The following is a 12,511-nucleotide window of genomic DNA, read 5'->3' on the forward strand; positions in this document are numbered from 1 at the left end:
AAACGGCTCGCGGCAACACCTGGTGGGAGAAATTCCTCATTTCGTGAAGCACTAGTGATCTATGACTCATGTGCTGTTTCTGATGGCTACGTAGTCGTCTTCGCCACGTAGCCAACTTCGTTTCTGGTTATAGTGTTGCCCGCTATCAATGTAGTTGTGCCGCTGTAAGTGATAAGCGATGCGCAGTTGGTGACCTCTTTCCACACAATGTAGTTCTTAATTTTTCGTTTTCATTATCTAAAAAATATGACTACAATTGTGTCCGATTAGTACTGAAAGCTGAGACTACAGAGGATATATTTTTTTCTGAAATTTCATTTATTCTCTCTTATGCTACCTGTAATGGAAACATGTAAAGTATTCGTGTTATTAAAACATGCGATACGGCTTCTCCATCTGTCAGCCCGGCGCAGGGAAGTGACACGATCTTGGGTCGGCGATAACTGTGTGTCTCAGCGAGACATCAGTGTTCCCAGTGCCTTCTATACCAAACGGAGTCTGGCCATTAATGGGACCTGCCTATACCTGGAGCTCCACCCACTTTTTGAGCTCTCTGGCCAATCACGATCCAAATACAGTTTGGTATTAATCCCAAGCTATCCAAGCTATATATTACCTGTATTTACTGTGTAAGGTGCCACATACACAATTCAAAGCGAAAAAAAAAAACGCTCACAGTTAAGGTACTACCTTCAATTCATTTAATGTTTTTCTTTGCTTTCTTTGTTTTTCAAAAGCGTACATTTCATAATATATATAAGCTTTATACATTATCTTGACACATGGAAACGAACTGTGAGACCTAAGCATAAGTCAACAGTGGAAGGGTGGTATATGTGGTGTATGTATATGGGCATAAGAGGGGTGTGTGTAGATGTTCAGTTGTTCTTTCGATAGCTATGAAACACGAAGCAATACGCAAGTATAGTTTGCCTAGCAGTTGCATACAAGAGGCAAACGGACTACAAATTTCAACAGATTACATAAATTTACAACTGCTAACAATAACTTAGAACAAAACGTTTCAGGATAAAATCTGTGTTCAAGCTCAATGCGTCCAGAATGCAACGATACCGTAAGAATGCGGCAGATGAACTAGACCCTCCAGGACAGCTTCGAAGACTTCCAAGTCCGAGACGGTCGAAACACCTTGCATTCTTAGTAGAATGTGAATGTAATCTAAAAGATAGTAAAGTGAAATTAATGTGAAGTTGAGTGTATGTAAGCGTGAATTACATTACGTATTACATTTTATGTATGTACAGTCAACCCTCGTTTTATGAACCCTCGATATACGAACTCCCTCGGTTTAAAAACGGCAGGAGAGAACTGATGTTCTGAGGCTGGAACAACATAGAAAGGGCAAACACATACATAGCCACAAATTGCCTAAGAAATGACCAATGAAAGATGAAAGTCATTGAAAAGGATAGACTGCTGTAGGACTCGAACCCACATCTTCTGGATTGTCGGTCCAGAGCTCTACCAATTGCCCTAAACTAATACGCCTTCTCAGCGACTTCCAAGGGTGCGTCATCTGAAGGGACAAATCAGCCAAACGTGGCGGTAATCCAGAAGATGTGGGCTCGAGTCCTACAGCTGGCTAACCTTTTCAGTGACTTCTTTCATCGTTCATTTCTTAGGCTATTTGAGACTGTGTATGTGTTTGTCCTTTCAATGTTGTTCCAGCCTCAGAACATCAGTTCTCTCGTGTTCAACAGTTGCCACTTGCGTCGACCTCGTCGTATGAACGTGTGTATGAGTGAGCAAAAATGTAAGAGTGAAAGGAGGATGAGTGAGAGAGAGTGGCTGTTTTGTCCCTTCAGATGGACGCACCCTTGGAAGTCGCTGAGAAGGCATGTTAGCTTAGCTCAATTGGTACAGCCCTGGACCGGTAATCCAGAAGACGTGGGTTCGAATCCTAAGTTGACGCGCGGGGAAGTACTGCAATCGCATCAATAAAGATGACCAGTGCCGATGGACGTGCAGTGTCCCACAGCCACAAGAATTACCAGAGGTGACTCACCTGTTTTCTGAGTGATGAATTTTACTTCCGGAGTAACCTTTGACGGCCGATTTTTGAATCATATTGTAGATGGAAACACCTCGCGGCTCCAGCAGATAGCGATTAGCTCTACCGTTCAGTGACAAACGGGATATTTGGCATTGGAAACAGTGTCACTCCTCGTGTAACGTGAATGGCGTCCTGGATTTGATCCACAATGGCCGTTGAAATAAACATAAGATCTAGTGGATTTCCTATCGTGTTTCTGTCGATTTCTCCCTTTCGCGCCCCTTGTACCTCGATTTATGAGTTCTTCGATTTATGAACGATTTTTCGATAAACGAAAGGTGTAGATCAATCGGGGGTTGACTGCATACAATTACATACTATGGTGTGCTCGAAGACTCCTGGACGTGGAAACAAGGCCTACAGAAGGTGTTATATCTCGGATGGCTCGGATGCAAGCAGATTGGAGAACACGTTTATTCCCTGATCATGTTCCATCCGGGAGCGACCAGCTCTCGCCATTGTACTTTGAATAGTGAGAGAGGAGAAGAAGACAAAAGGATCATCTCACGTCTGAGAACCCGTATCCAAGGCAAGACTAAAAGAAGTAGAGGATGCTACTGTACAACTCTACAACATGCCGCCCCTTTCTCTTTCTTTTGTTTTTAGAATGTACAACAGTTCAATGGAACCAGACACTTTTCATCACGCGGCCAGTCCTTCTGACTTTTCAGCTGGTGTAGTAATCTCGTAAATACGCCGGGCACACGACGTGTCTTCCTGACCTTGTCACTCGGCTGTCGGAAGAACGTGGACCCATTGATGAGGAAGTCTCTTCATGTTGTGTACGGCCACGTACAGGTGAAAGAGGCTCTCCTGGAGGTGCACGGCCATGTGCAGGTGCAGAGGGAGAGGCAGTCACTGTAGTGAATTCTGTACCAGTAGTAGCGGAGGCAGTCGCAGAGTTGTGGTAAATGTCATCTGCACGCCCGGTCTCAAGTATAAGCGATTTACGCCTCATTGTAGCTCCTTGCTCAGTCCTGACAACGTAAGACCTCGGTTCGGGTCCTACTTGTATGACGACCGCCTTTTCCCAGCTTTGACGACTTCCTGACCCATACGTGTTGCCTCTTCCTTAATGACGGCAGCGGTGACCTTCGGGCAGCTATCCGCGGTGTCTGACAGGCTTGGCGCGATAGCTTAACCCTTGACAGCAGTGGCTTCTGGTAGGGTATGCTGGTTTTAAAAGTGCCGGATGTGTGGGAACCAAGGTCCTGATTTTCAGAATCAGAATTAAAAGGAAGGACCTCAAAGGGAATCCCAAACCGTGCATAGATTTTCTTGAGCGCTTTGACAACCGCATGGTGGGTGGTAGTGTTCATGAGCTGCATCTCCACATACTTTGAGAAATACTCAATCACAAGAAGGTATGCTGAGGTGAAAGAAATCGATGCCGAGCTTTCGCCATGGAAGACTTGAAAGAGGTACTTTTAGCAGGGGTTCTTCGCTGTTTGCTCGCTGGAAGCGCTGGCAGGTGTTGCGCTCGCGGACCATCTGCTCAATGTTTTGTGTCATATTCGGCCAAAACCAGGACTCTCGGGCACGGCCCTTACATGCTGTCATTCCGCGATGCCCCACACGTAGTTTATCCAAGGCGCTATTTTCGGCACTTGTCAGGGATGACAAGTCGCACTCCCCTGCATAGGAGACCCTGTTCAAAGTGGAGCTCATCTTGACAATCCCAGTAAAGTTGAAGTTATCAATTCAAGTCACGCCAACTAGGAGGCCAGCCATTGCGGCAGTAGGCTATAACAGTCTGTAAACGCTCATCTTCTATTGTAGCACGGCGAATCATGCCAAGAACACCTGACGATGCCGTAAACCAAACAGAGCAAGAGTTGCTTGTTTAGGAGTTTGTTCCGTGGTTGTGATTGTAACAGACTGGAGTAGTGCCCGTGACAGAGTGTCCGCAATAACCAAGTCCTCCCCAGGTACGTACTCGAAACGTAAATCGTACTTCTGTAACCGAAGTACCAGCCGTTGTCGCCTCTGTGACATTGAGTCGTACGACTTGTTCAGTAGCCCCAAGAGTGGTTTGTGATCTGTTTGCGTCACCACTGATCGACTACACACAAAATAACGAAAAAGTTCTTCAACAAACACAACAGCTACACTCTAAGAAAAAAAAAAAGTAGTGAAACGGGGAGTAATTGCAGCTTCTACTCCCCTGGACTACAATTACTCCCCATTTTAATCCCCTAACCCGACATTTAGTTGTGGCGGCCCGTGTGTGATGACGAAGACGTGCCTCTGCTGCCACGCGCTACGGCTCTGGCACCGCAGTTCTACCGGCACCGTCCTAGTGTGAGGCCACGACCATCTGCCCGCTGGGACATTCCATCACCGCCGGTCAGGACTCATGTAGAGGAACTCCACCTCCTCTACATTTGGTGACCCGAACAACGAACACCATGTTCGGCGTAATTCGGCCCAATACCATCCCAAATTTCTGCAAGCCCACCTCTGAAGTCATCTCCGAAGGTGCGGTGCATCGTTCAACCGAGGAACCGCTAGGCGAAGACGCCAATCCACCGCGGCTCTACTCATCCCAACGCCCGGCCGCGAAACACCGTGGTTGTACCCATCTACCCAGCTCACGTCGCAATGGTCCCACACTCCACGTCACGTCGCCACACGCTTCGTGATGGCACTCCTCGGGCTTCCACCAGCGGCACCTTCCCGAGCATCACGCTCCTGTACCGGTCGCGGTACGCCGCTGTCGACCGCCCCACCCGCATCTGCTACGCTTGCGGTCCAAGAACCCTGCCCGCCTCGCCTTCCCACCAGGCTTCCATACAAGACACTGGCAGCTCGTCCACATGCGGTCAAGAGGCTCCGGGACCAACGTTCCACCGGGGACACGCACGGAGGCCACAGTGAGTTTTACTCCCGGTCTCCCCGTGCTTCACGATGGTCCTCCCCGCAGTCTCCTTGGCGACAACACTACGAGCCCAGCGCTCACGAACCGGTCGCGGTTCTGTCGCCCCTCTCTGAATTACTTCGGCATACCTGCCCTCACACCGCCCCTGGAACCCGCCCGGTCTGCGCTTGCCCGCACCAACCATTCTGCTGCTACTGCGATTTCTGAACAAGTCGTCCCTGTTCCACGTGTCGCCCGTCTTCCTCCTCTTCATGTATCGACGCGGACCCAAACCGCTAGCTCTGCACTGCTCCGCGTCTGAGGGGGGGAGTGATGTGGCGGCCCGTGTGTGATGACGAAGACGTGCCTCTGCTGCCACGCGCTACGGCTCTGGCACCGCAGTTCTACCGGCACCGTCCTAGTGTGAGGCCACGACCATCTGCCCGCTGGGACATTCCATCACCGCCGGTCAGGACTCATGTAGAGGAACTCCACCTCCTCTACATAGTAATCCCGATATTTACTTTCCAGGACTGCAAATTGTCACTGAACTTCGCGAATGTTCTCCTGATTGCAACAGTCCATGTAAATATGTGCCCTTGGTCAATTTGATGGCATATTATGCTGTATAACTCAGCCACCCTATCAATTTTCCAGCCACACAGAGTTATTAACAGTTAGCGCATCTTTCTTCGCAAATTGTGCCCCATGTATGGAGCAAGGTTTTATAAGCTCGATATATCACAGTTGACGGTTTGATTCAAAGTATTTTCATGCATGCACACGAATTACGTACCTAGGACTCTTACAACAGCGCGTGAAATAGTCTCCACTCTGTAACATTCATTTACTCCCGCGCAGGAGTAAAAGTACTTTTTTTTCTTAGCGTGTACTGGTTCTTTCTGGATCTGAGAAAAGCGGCACTGAATCTCGGTGAGGGCAGGTGACGCATAAGCAACTCGGCGGTTGTCCTGGAGCAGAGCAGAACGGCACCAAACCCCTGCGAGCTGGCATCGAATGACAGCACAACAGGCTTCGAAGAGTAAAAAAAAAAAAAAGAAATGACAGCACAGGAGAGCTGGTGAGGTGTTGTTTGAGGTCTTCAAAGCTGGTCTGACAAGAGTCGTCGTCCCAAAAGCCACGCAGTAGTTTTATTTCGTAGTTTACGTAGTTGATGAATGCGACGTGATGGATTTGGGACAAACTTTGAAAGGTACGTAACCATGCCCAAAATCTCTGCAACTGACTTTTGCTTGTCGGTGTCAGAAACTCGGATAGAGCCTCAACTTTGAAGGGGGCAGGTCTAATTCCTTCTGAGGTAATCACATGTCCGAGGTAAGGTGTCCGAGCACTAATTTTTTTGTTTCTCTTTCAAATTCTACGGCTGTACGGTCTGAAATATTTTGCCAGTAGACATTGGGAATGTCACTTCTTTCCATCAATTTAAAAATTTAAAAATTGTGACCATAGGAGACACAAGCTAAAGCTTACTTTTGTTGAATTTCAAGTTGTGCTATTTCGAATAACCTTGCCAATTGCTTGTAATGGTCGTCAAGGTTAGCAGAAGCGACAAGGAGGTCGTCAAAGTAATATGGTATGTCTGGTTCACCTTGAAAAAGCTCATCCATTGTTCGTTGAAACTCTTCAGGCACACAACTGACTCCATAGGGCATGACTAAAAACCGAAAACGGCCATAGCGGGTGGTACAAGTGCAAAGCTTGGAGGTCTCGTCATCTAGTTGGATATGATGAAATGCATTAGACGCATTCAACAGTGTGAACACTGACTTTCCATGTAACCGCACAAACAGTTCATCCTGCGTGGGTATCCGGTAATCAGGGCCGGCGATAAAGGGGGGGGGTGGCGAGTAAGGCGACCGCCTTAGGCCCCGCGCTTGCATAGGCCCCGCACAGGCCTAGCGGGGCATGCCTAGCAGGTCTAGCGTGATGTGCCTTTGCCTCAGGTCCCGCACACCCCTAGCACCGGCCCTGCCGGTAATGCGGCCGTTTGATAGTTTTGTTGAGATTACGAGGGTCCATGCAGATTTTTAGAGTGCCGTCTCCCTTAGTAATGATGACAATATGACTGCACCAGTCCGTTGGTTCAGTCACTTTAGCAATGACCTTTTGATCCAGCATTCGTTGTAGTTCACGTTTGAACTGCTCCTCCAGTGCAATTGGTATCTTCCAAGCAGGTGAAATTGAAGGATCAGCATTCCCGTGCACCATAATGTGGTGCTCCCCCGGGGGACGCGTAGTTCCTTCGAACACATCAGAGTAACTGTTTAGTAATTCGTAGGGGCCTTGCTGAGTTGTTGCAGGCACGCGGGGTCTATTCACAGAGCTTAGTATTTGGATTAGTCCAAACTTTTTTCATGCTTCGAACCCCAAGATAGGGCTAGCACACAGCTCTACTACAACAAACGTCACCTCATGCGTGTCATTTCTGGCAGTGCATTTCACAGTTACCTTCCCTACAATGGGGAGTCTCTCACCAGAGTAGGTGTCCACGTTCGCAGAAGATGGTCTAATACCCAAAACGCACCGATGCAGGATCCACATAGCGCGCAATCGTGATTAGGCAGTGATTGTGATCGTTCTCAGGTGCGGACAAAGCGAGTCTCGGCGACAGAGATCAACAACGCAGACACTTGTCCCCCGTTCGCGAACACAATTACATACTTCAAGGAGGGTTGGCGCAGGCGCAGTGGCTTCCTTTCACCCTCGTCTTCTCGCCACTCGCACTGCCGGTTCCGGGTTGCCAAGATGGCGGCGATGACAGCGGCCCGCACGAAGAAAACAACATCGGCAAACGCCGAAACCGATGAAATCACATTTGTATTAATGTGAATTTCTTTAAAGTAGGCATCATAGACTACTGTTTTCTTTTAATTTTTAACTGGCATTGTGTAAAGCTTCCTCCAGACGGCTGCAAATGAAAACCAAGACCACGAACGTGAAGTGCGGACGGTACGGCGTGCCCAGCGGGATTACGCCGACCAGGATTGCGGACCGATCCAGATTGCGTGCGACAGTGCGTTTTGGGTATAAGAGAGGTGTTGTTGCAGGTAGCACAGCTCTTTCTTAGGTGGAACGTTCACCTGATAGCCAGAGTCTAACTTAAATAGTATGCTATGTCCTTGAACATTAACCAGCTCCGTCCAGCTGTCTTCATAGATGCTGTTCACAGTTAGTACGTCGAGTGATACAACGTCTCTTGAAATGGTCAACTAGCCTTCACAGTCCTGAAGATCCAGCTGCTGAACTTGACGTGGAGGTTGGGAACTATATGAGTGAACCGTCTTGTGGAATGCTGTCTACAGACGTTGGCAAAATGATTCCAAATTCCGCATCTTCGGCACTGCTTTCCAAACCCCGGGCAGCTTCTGGGGGCATGGTGCTGACCCCCTGGTGGCGACCTGGCGCAAGGTCGCCTGTTCTCAAATTCGGACTGTTGAACGAAGCCTGGGTTCTGAAGCGTAACAGAACGCTGTATAGCTTCCACCGACTGTGACTCATGAGGACATTTAGAGGGAGAGAGAGAGAGAGAGAGGAACGAGAGTCCAGATGATTGAGAGACTCGGAAAGTGCGGTTCGGGAAGGTTGCTAGTGTGGTCAGTGGAGAAGAATGTGCTCGAGGTCTTCTGGAGCATCTCGGCGACAGCATCTAGGAGAGTCAACTTGTCTGAAGTGGCAACGCCACTGCCCAGGCTGCACGCCAATATCGGACCAACGGTGGTAGCCAATACTACCAATATTGGCCCAATTTTACAAATGCAACCCGGCCCGATATATGGAAGCCAATATTGCCATCATGGGCCCAATATTGGTTGGCCCATTTCGCCATTACCTCATTTGTACCCGTATTGGAGCTTTAAGATCTGGAGCTAGAGATTGCAGCTGGAGATTATCTCAACAAATATTGCGAAAGCCATTAACGATTCGTGATTTTTGTTGGAACACTTTGGTTACTGAAGAAATTACTCCTACCTCTTATGGCCACTACATTGAAGCATTCGGGCAACATGTTAACGCCGTACTTTTTTAAAAAATTATATGTATATTCTAATGGGGAGACATCAGAAATCCCGGTCTTCGTTCTCATGTGATGAGGCGGAGGTGGCGCTTAAGTTGACACTTGTCCTGCGCTTCTGCCTTCCGCCACTTGTGTCACCCGCGCCAGCAAGGAACCCCCTTCAGCCTTGTACACAGGGGGCTCTTCGTACAGTGTTGACCGCTGCACTATTCTGGATACAACACCCCTGACTGAAGCGTCGACAGCAGCTCCTCCAAAACCAGCAAGGCTTCCTTTCTTAAACAAATGCATTACAGACCATATAGATTGTTCTAGAACAGCATGACCTCCCTCTTGCAGTATACAGTTGTGGTGTTTACCTGCTTACACCACTACACTATTCGTCCTGAAAAGTAGCAGTATATGATGAGTAGGGCTTGTTTGTATAATTCAATATTCAATAACACTTTGTAGAAACACAGGAATAGCACTTAAACACATTGCAGAAGAGAAAAGCAAAGAACACTTCTCTGCATGGCCGTTTTTGTGACTTATTGCTCGAACAAGATCCTGTGCCGCTGTCGAAAGTCCTTTGATGCTCATTGAAACCACAGCAAATCTGTCGGACACAAAAATATATTTTAAGGCCCCTGGGAAACCTTGTAGTCATGGGAGGAATGTAAGTGCCACACACACCCTATATTTCCACATGCGACTGCTACATCTAGAGTCGTAAGTAAGACAACTGCAAGACAACAGCATTAGGATTACCTAGCAATAATAACAGTGTAGGGATTCGACCTCTTGAACGCAGGTTTGCTACCTTTCGTCTCATTCATATTGAATTTGGGCTGTAGCCATGGAGGCATTACCCTGGATACATGACTACCCATGACTGCAGCGTCGACAGCAGCTCCTCCAAAACCAGCGGAGCTTCCTTTCTTAAACAAATGCATTACAGACCATGTAGCTTGTTCTAAAACAGCATGCCCTCCCTCTTGTAGTATACAGCTGTGGTGTTTACCTGATTACGCCAACGTTAAAATGGCTGTTTACGAAAGAATACACAGAACAGGTACTCAAGGTTGATTCCATGCCAAGTGTATCAGACTTCTGGGAACAAGAGCTCCTATTTGTACCTTATCTTTGGCTGTGTGGTCATCAACGAGGTCGCGAGGTGTTATCGGTGCGTACGCGTGTCTGCGATGCATTTTGGGGGCGTATCACCGGTAATAAAAGCAGAGCTGAGTTAGCAGCTGGGCCTTTAATCTGAGCTCCCAGCCTCGCTTACCCAAAGTCACACCACCACCACCACCACGCAGCAGGGCCTTCTTTCTACCATCGTCTTTGAGCTGTTCGCTTGACTGTTAGGGGAGCGGACGCGCGGTGTTGGCCTGTTGTCACGGTACGTGAATAAATATGTTGTTGTTTGTGAACTAGATGCCCTTGGTTTCTCCGGCGGTAGTACGGACAAGGATTGAATCTCATGTCATTATTTCTTCCGAGAGTTGTAGGCTCTCTTCTCAGAAGCCATCTTCCCGTGGAGCGTGTAGTTCCTCCGGTAGGCGAATGGGCAGGAGAAGATAGCCACAAACTTTAAGATTGCAACGAAGCAGATTTTGGGATTTTACGAAAAAATCTTGAATTAGAAACACGAGCATAAAGAGTACCTGAGCATGAAAAAACAGAGTTCTAAAGTTTATCAGTTTACAGTATTACAGAGTATCTCAGTTTATTACACATTATTCTCACATTTGACGTAACGTTGCCCACCTCTGTGAGGCCGACAGCGGCGAGCCCTTTCACCAGGACCAGCACCATTCTCATGTTTGTGTTCTCTTTCTATGGCATCTGCTTGCAAAGGGAGCCTTCATGATTAATCCCCGGTTTCCGTGGAAGGGAAGTCGTCAGTAGGGAGATTGACAGTATACCAACGAAAAATTCAAAATGATGAAGTACACGAACGGGTTCTACATCTGAAAAACATCCAGGTCAACCCATCTTGTTTGCTACACACTGCGTCCAAGAAAATTACACCGCTGTGTGCCATCGCGTACCCACATTTCCCGCCACCTGCTCCTCAGGAAAATTCGATACCGCCCTGAAAGCAACTTCTATCCATTGGGCAAAGGACACGAGAGAGTTCCACTGGCTTCGTGGCTAAGGATGTAACACCGCCACTGATCCCTTGGTCTCCGCCGGTACCACCCACATTCGTAAGCCTTCCGAACCTTCTGGAACGAGAGATCAGGTTCCTCATCAAGTCATTCGAGCCCATTTGTATGCTGTAGTTGACGAGAAGTTTCCTACATCTGTACCAGCATATACGTACAGATGGTGCATCCAGAAATGGAAAGTCCTCTTCCGCATTCGTCGTACCATGCGAAGGCGTAGTGCAAGGGTGACACCATTCGCATCCAATCTCATCAACAGCTGCAGAACTCTGTCAAATCCTTCTCTTTCTGCAGCACATGGTTGCATTTACCCCGCGGGAATGGGCACAGTCTTCTCTGACTCAAAATGTGCACTGCAAGTTATTGAAAATTCTGGCATACGAGGCTCAAACGTACCCCTGATGACGGATCTAGTAATGTGTTACCACCTTACGTACGAAGCAGGGCACGGGCTGGTTCTGCAGGGGGTTCCAGCCCATTGTGGTGTTGTGGGGAATGAACAGCCCGACAGCGCAACAGAACTCTCTCGTATCCGATGAATTAATGCAGCATCTTGACGAGGGGTGTTTCGTGGCATGCTGCAAGTGAGCGTTGGATCAACTCTTCTCAGTATAGAGGGGGGCAGAATGTCAGTTGTCAAGAGGCGTCGAAGAAGCAAACGGCGGTCTCCTCTGAGTTGCGCACTACTCGTCCGTCTCCCAGACGAGATAGCTTCCTCTGTGGCCCTGTCGGCTTGTTCATTCCCTTCGATACCACAATAGGCTCGAACCCCCTGGAGAACCAGCCTGTGCTCTGCTTCGTACACAAGGTGGTCAGCCATTTAAACATCCGTCACTAGGGGTGCGGATGAGCCTCGTATGCCAGAATTTTCAATAGCTTCCAGTGCAGATTTTGAGTCAGTGAAAACTACCCATTCTCGCTGGGTAAAATCTACGACGTGCTGCAGAAAGAAAAGGATGGCATAGAGTTCCGCACTTTCTGATGAGGTTGGATGCAAAAGGCATCGTCCTTGCATTATCGTCCTTGCGGAAGACGACTTGCCGTTTCTGGATGCGCCATCTGTATATGCTGCTGCAGATGTAGCAATCTTCTTGTCTACCACAGCATAAAAATGGGCTTCAAGGACCTGAGGGATAACCCTTTGTCTCTTTGTTCCAGAACGTTCGGAAGGCTTCCACAGGTGAGTGGTACCGGCAGAGACCAGGGGGCTTCCGTCGGTGTTATGTCCTTAGCTACGAAGCCAGGGAGACTCTGGCGTGTCCTCTGGGCTCCTCGATAGAGGTCGCTTTCAGAGCCGTATCGAATTTTCCTGTGGAGCGGGTGAAGGGGAATGTGTGCACACAAATGTAGGAAATGCCAAGCCGTTTCACGTTCACATAGAACTTCAACCG

Source organism: Ornithodoros turicata, chromosome 7 (genome assembly GCF_037126465.1).
Source record: "Ornithodoros turicata isolate Travis chromosome 7, ASM3712646v1, whole genome shotgun sequence".
In the NCBI taxonomy this organism is placed as follows: domain Eukaryota; kingdom Metazoa; phylum Arthropoda; class Arachnida; order Ixodida; family Argasidae; genus Ornithodoros; species Ornithodoros turicata.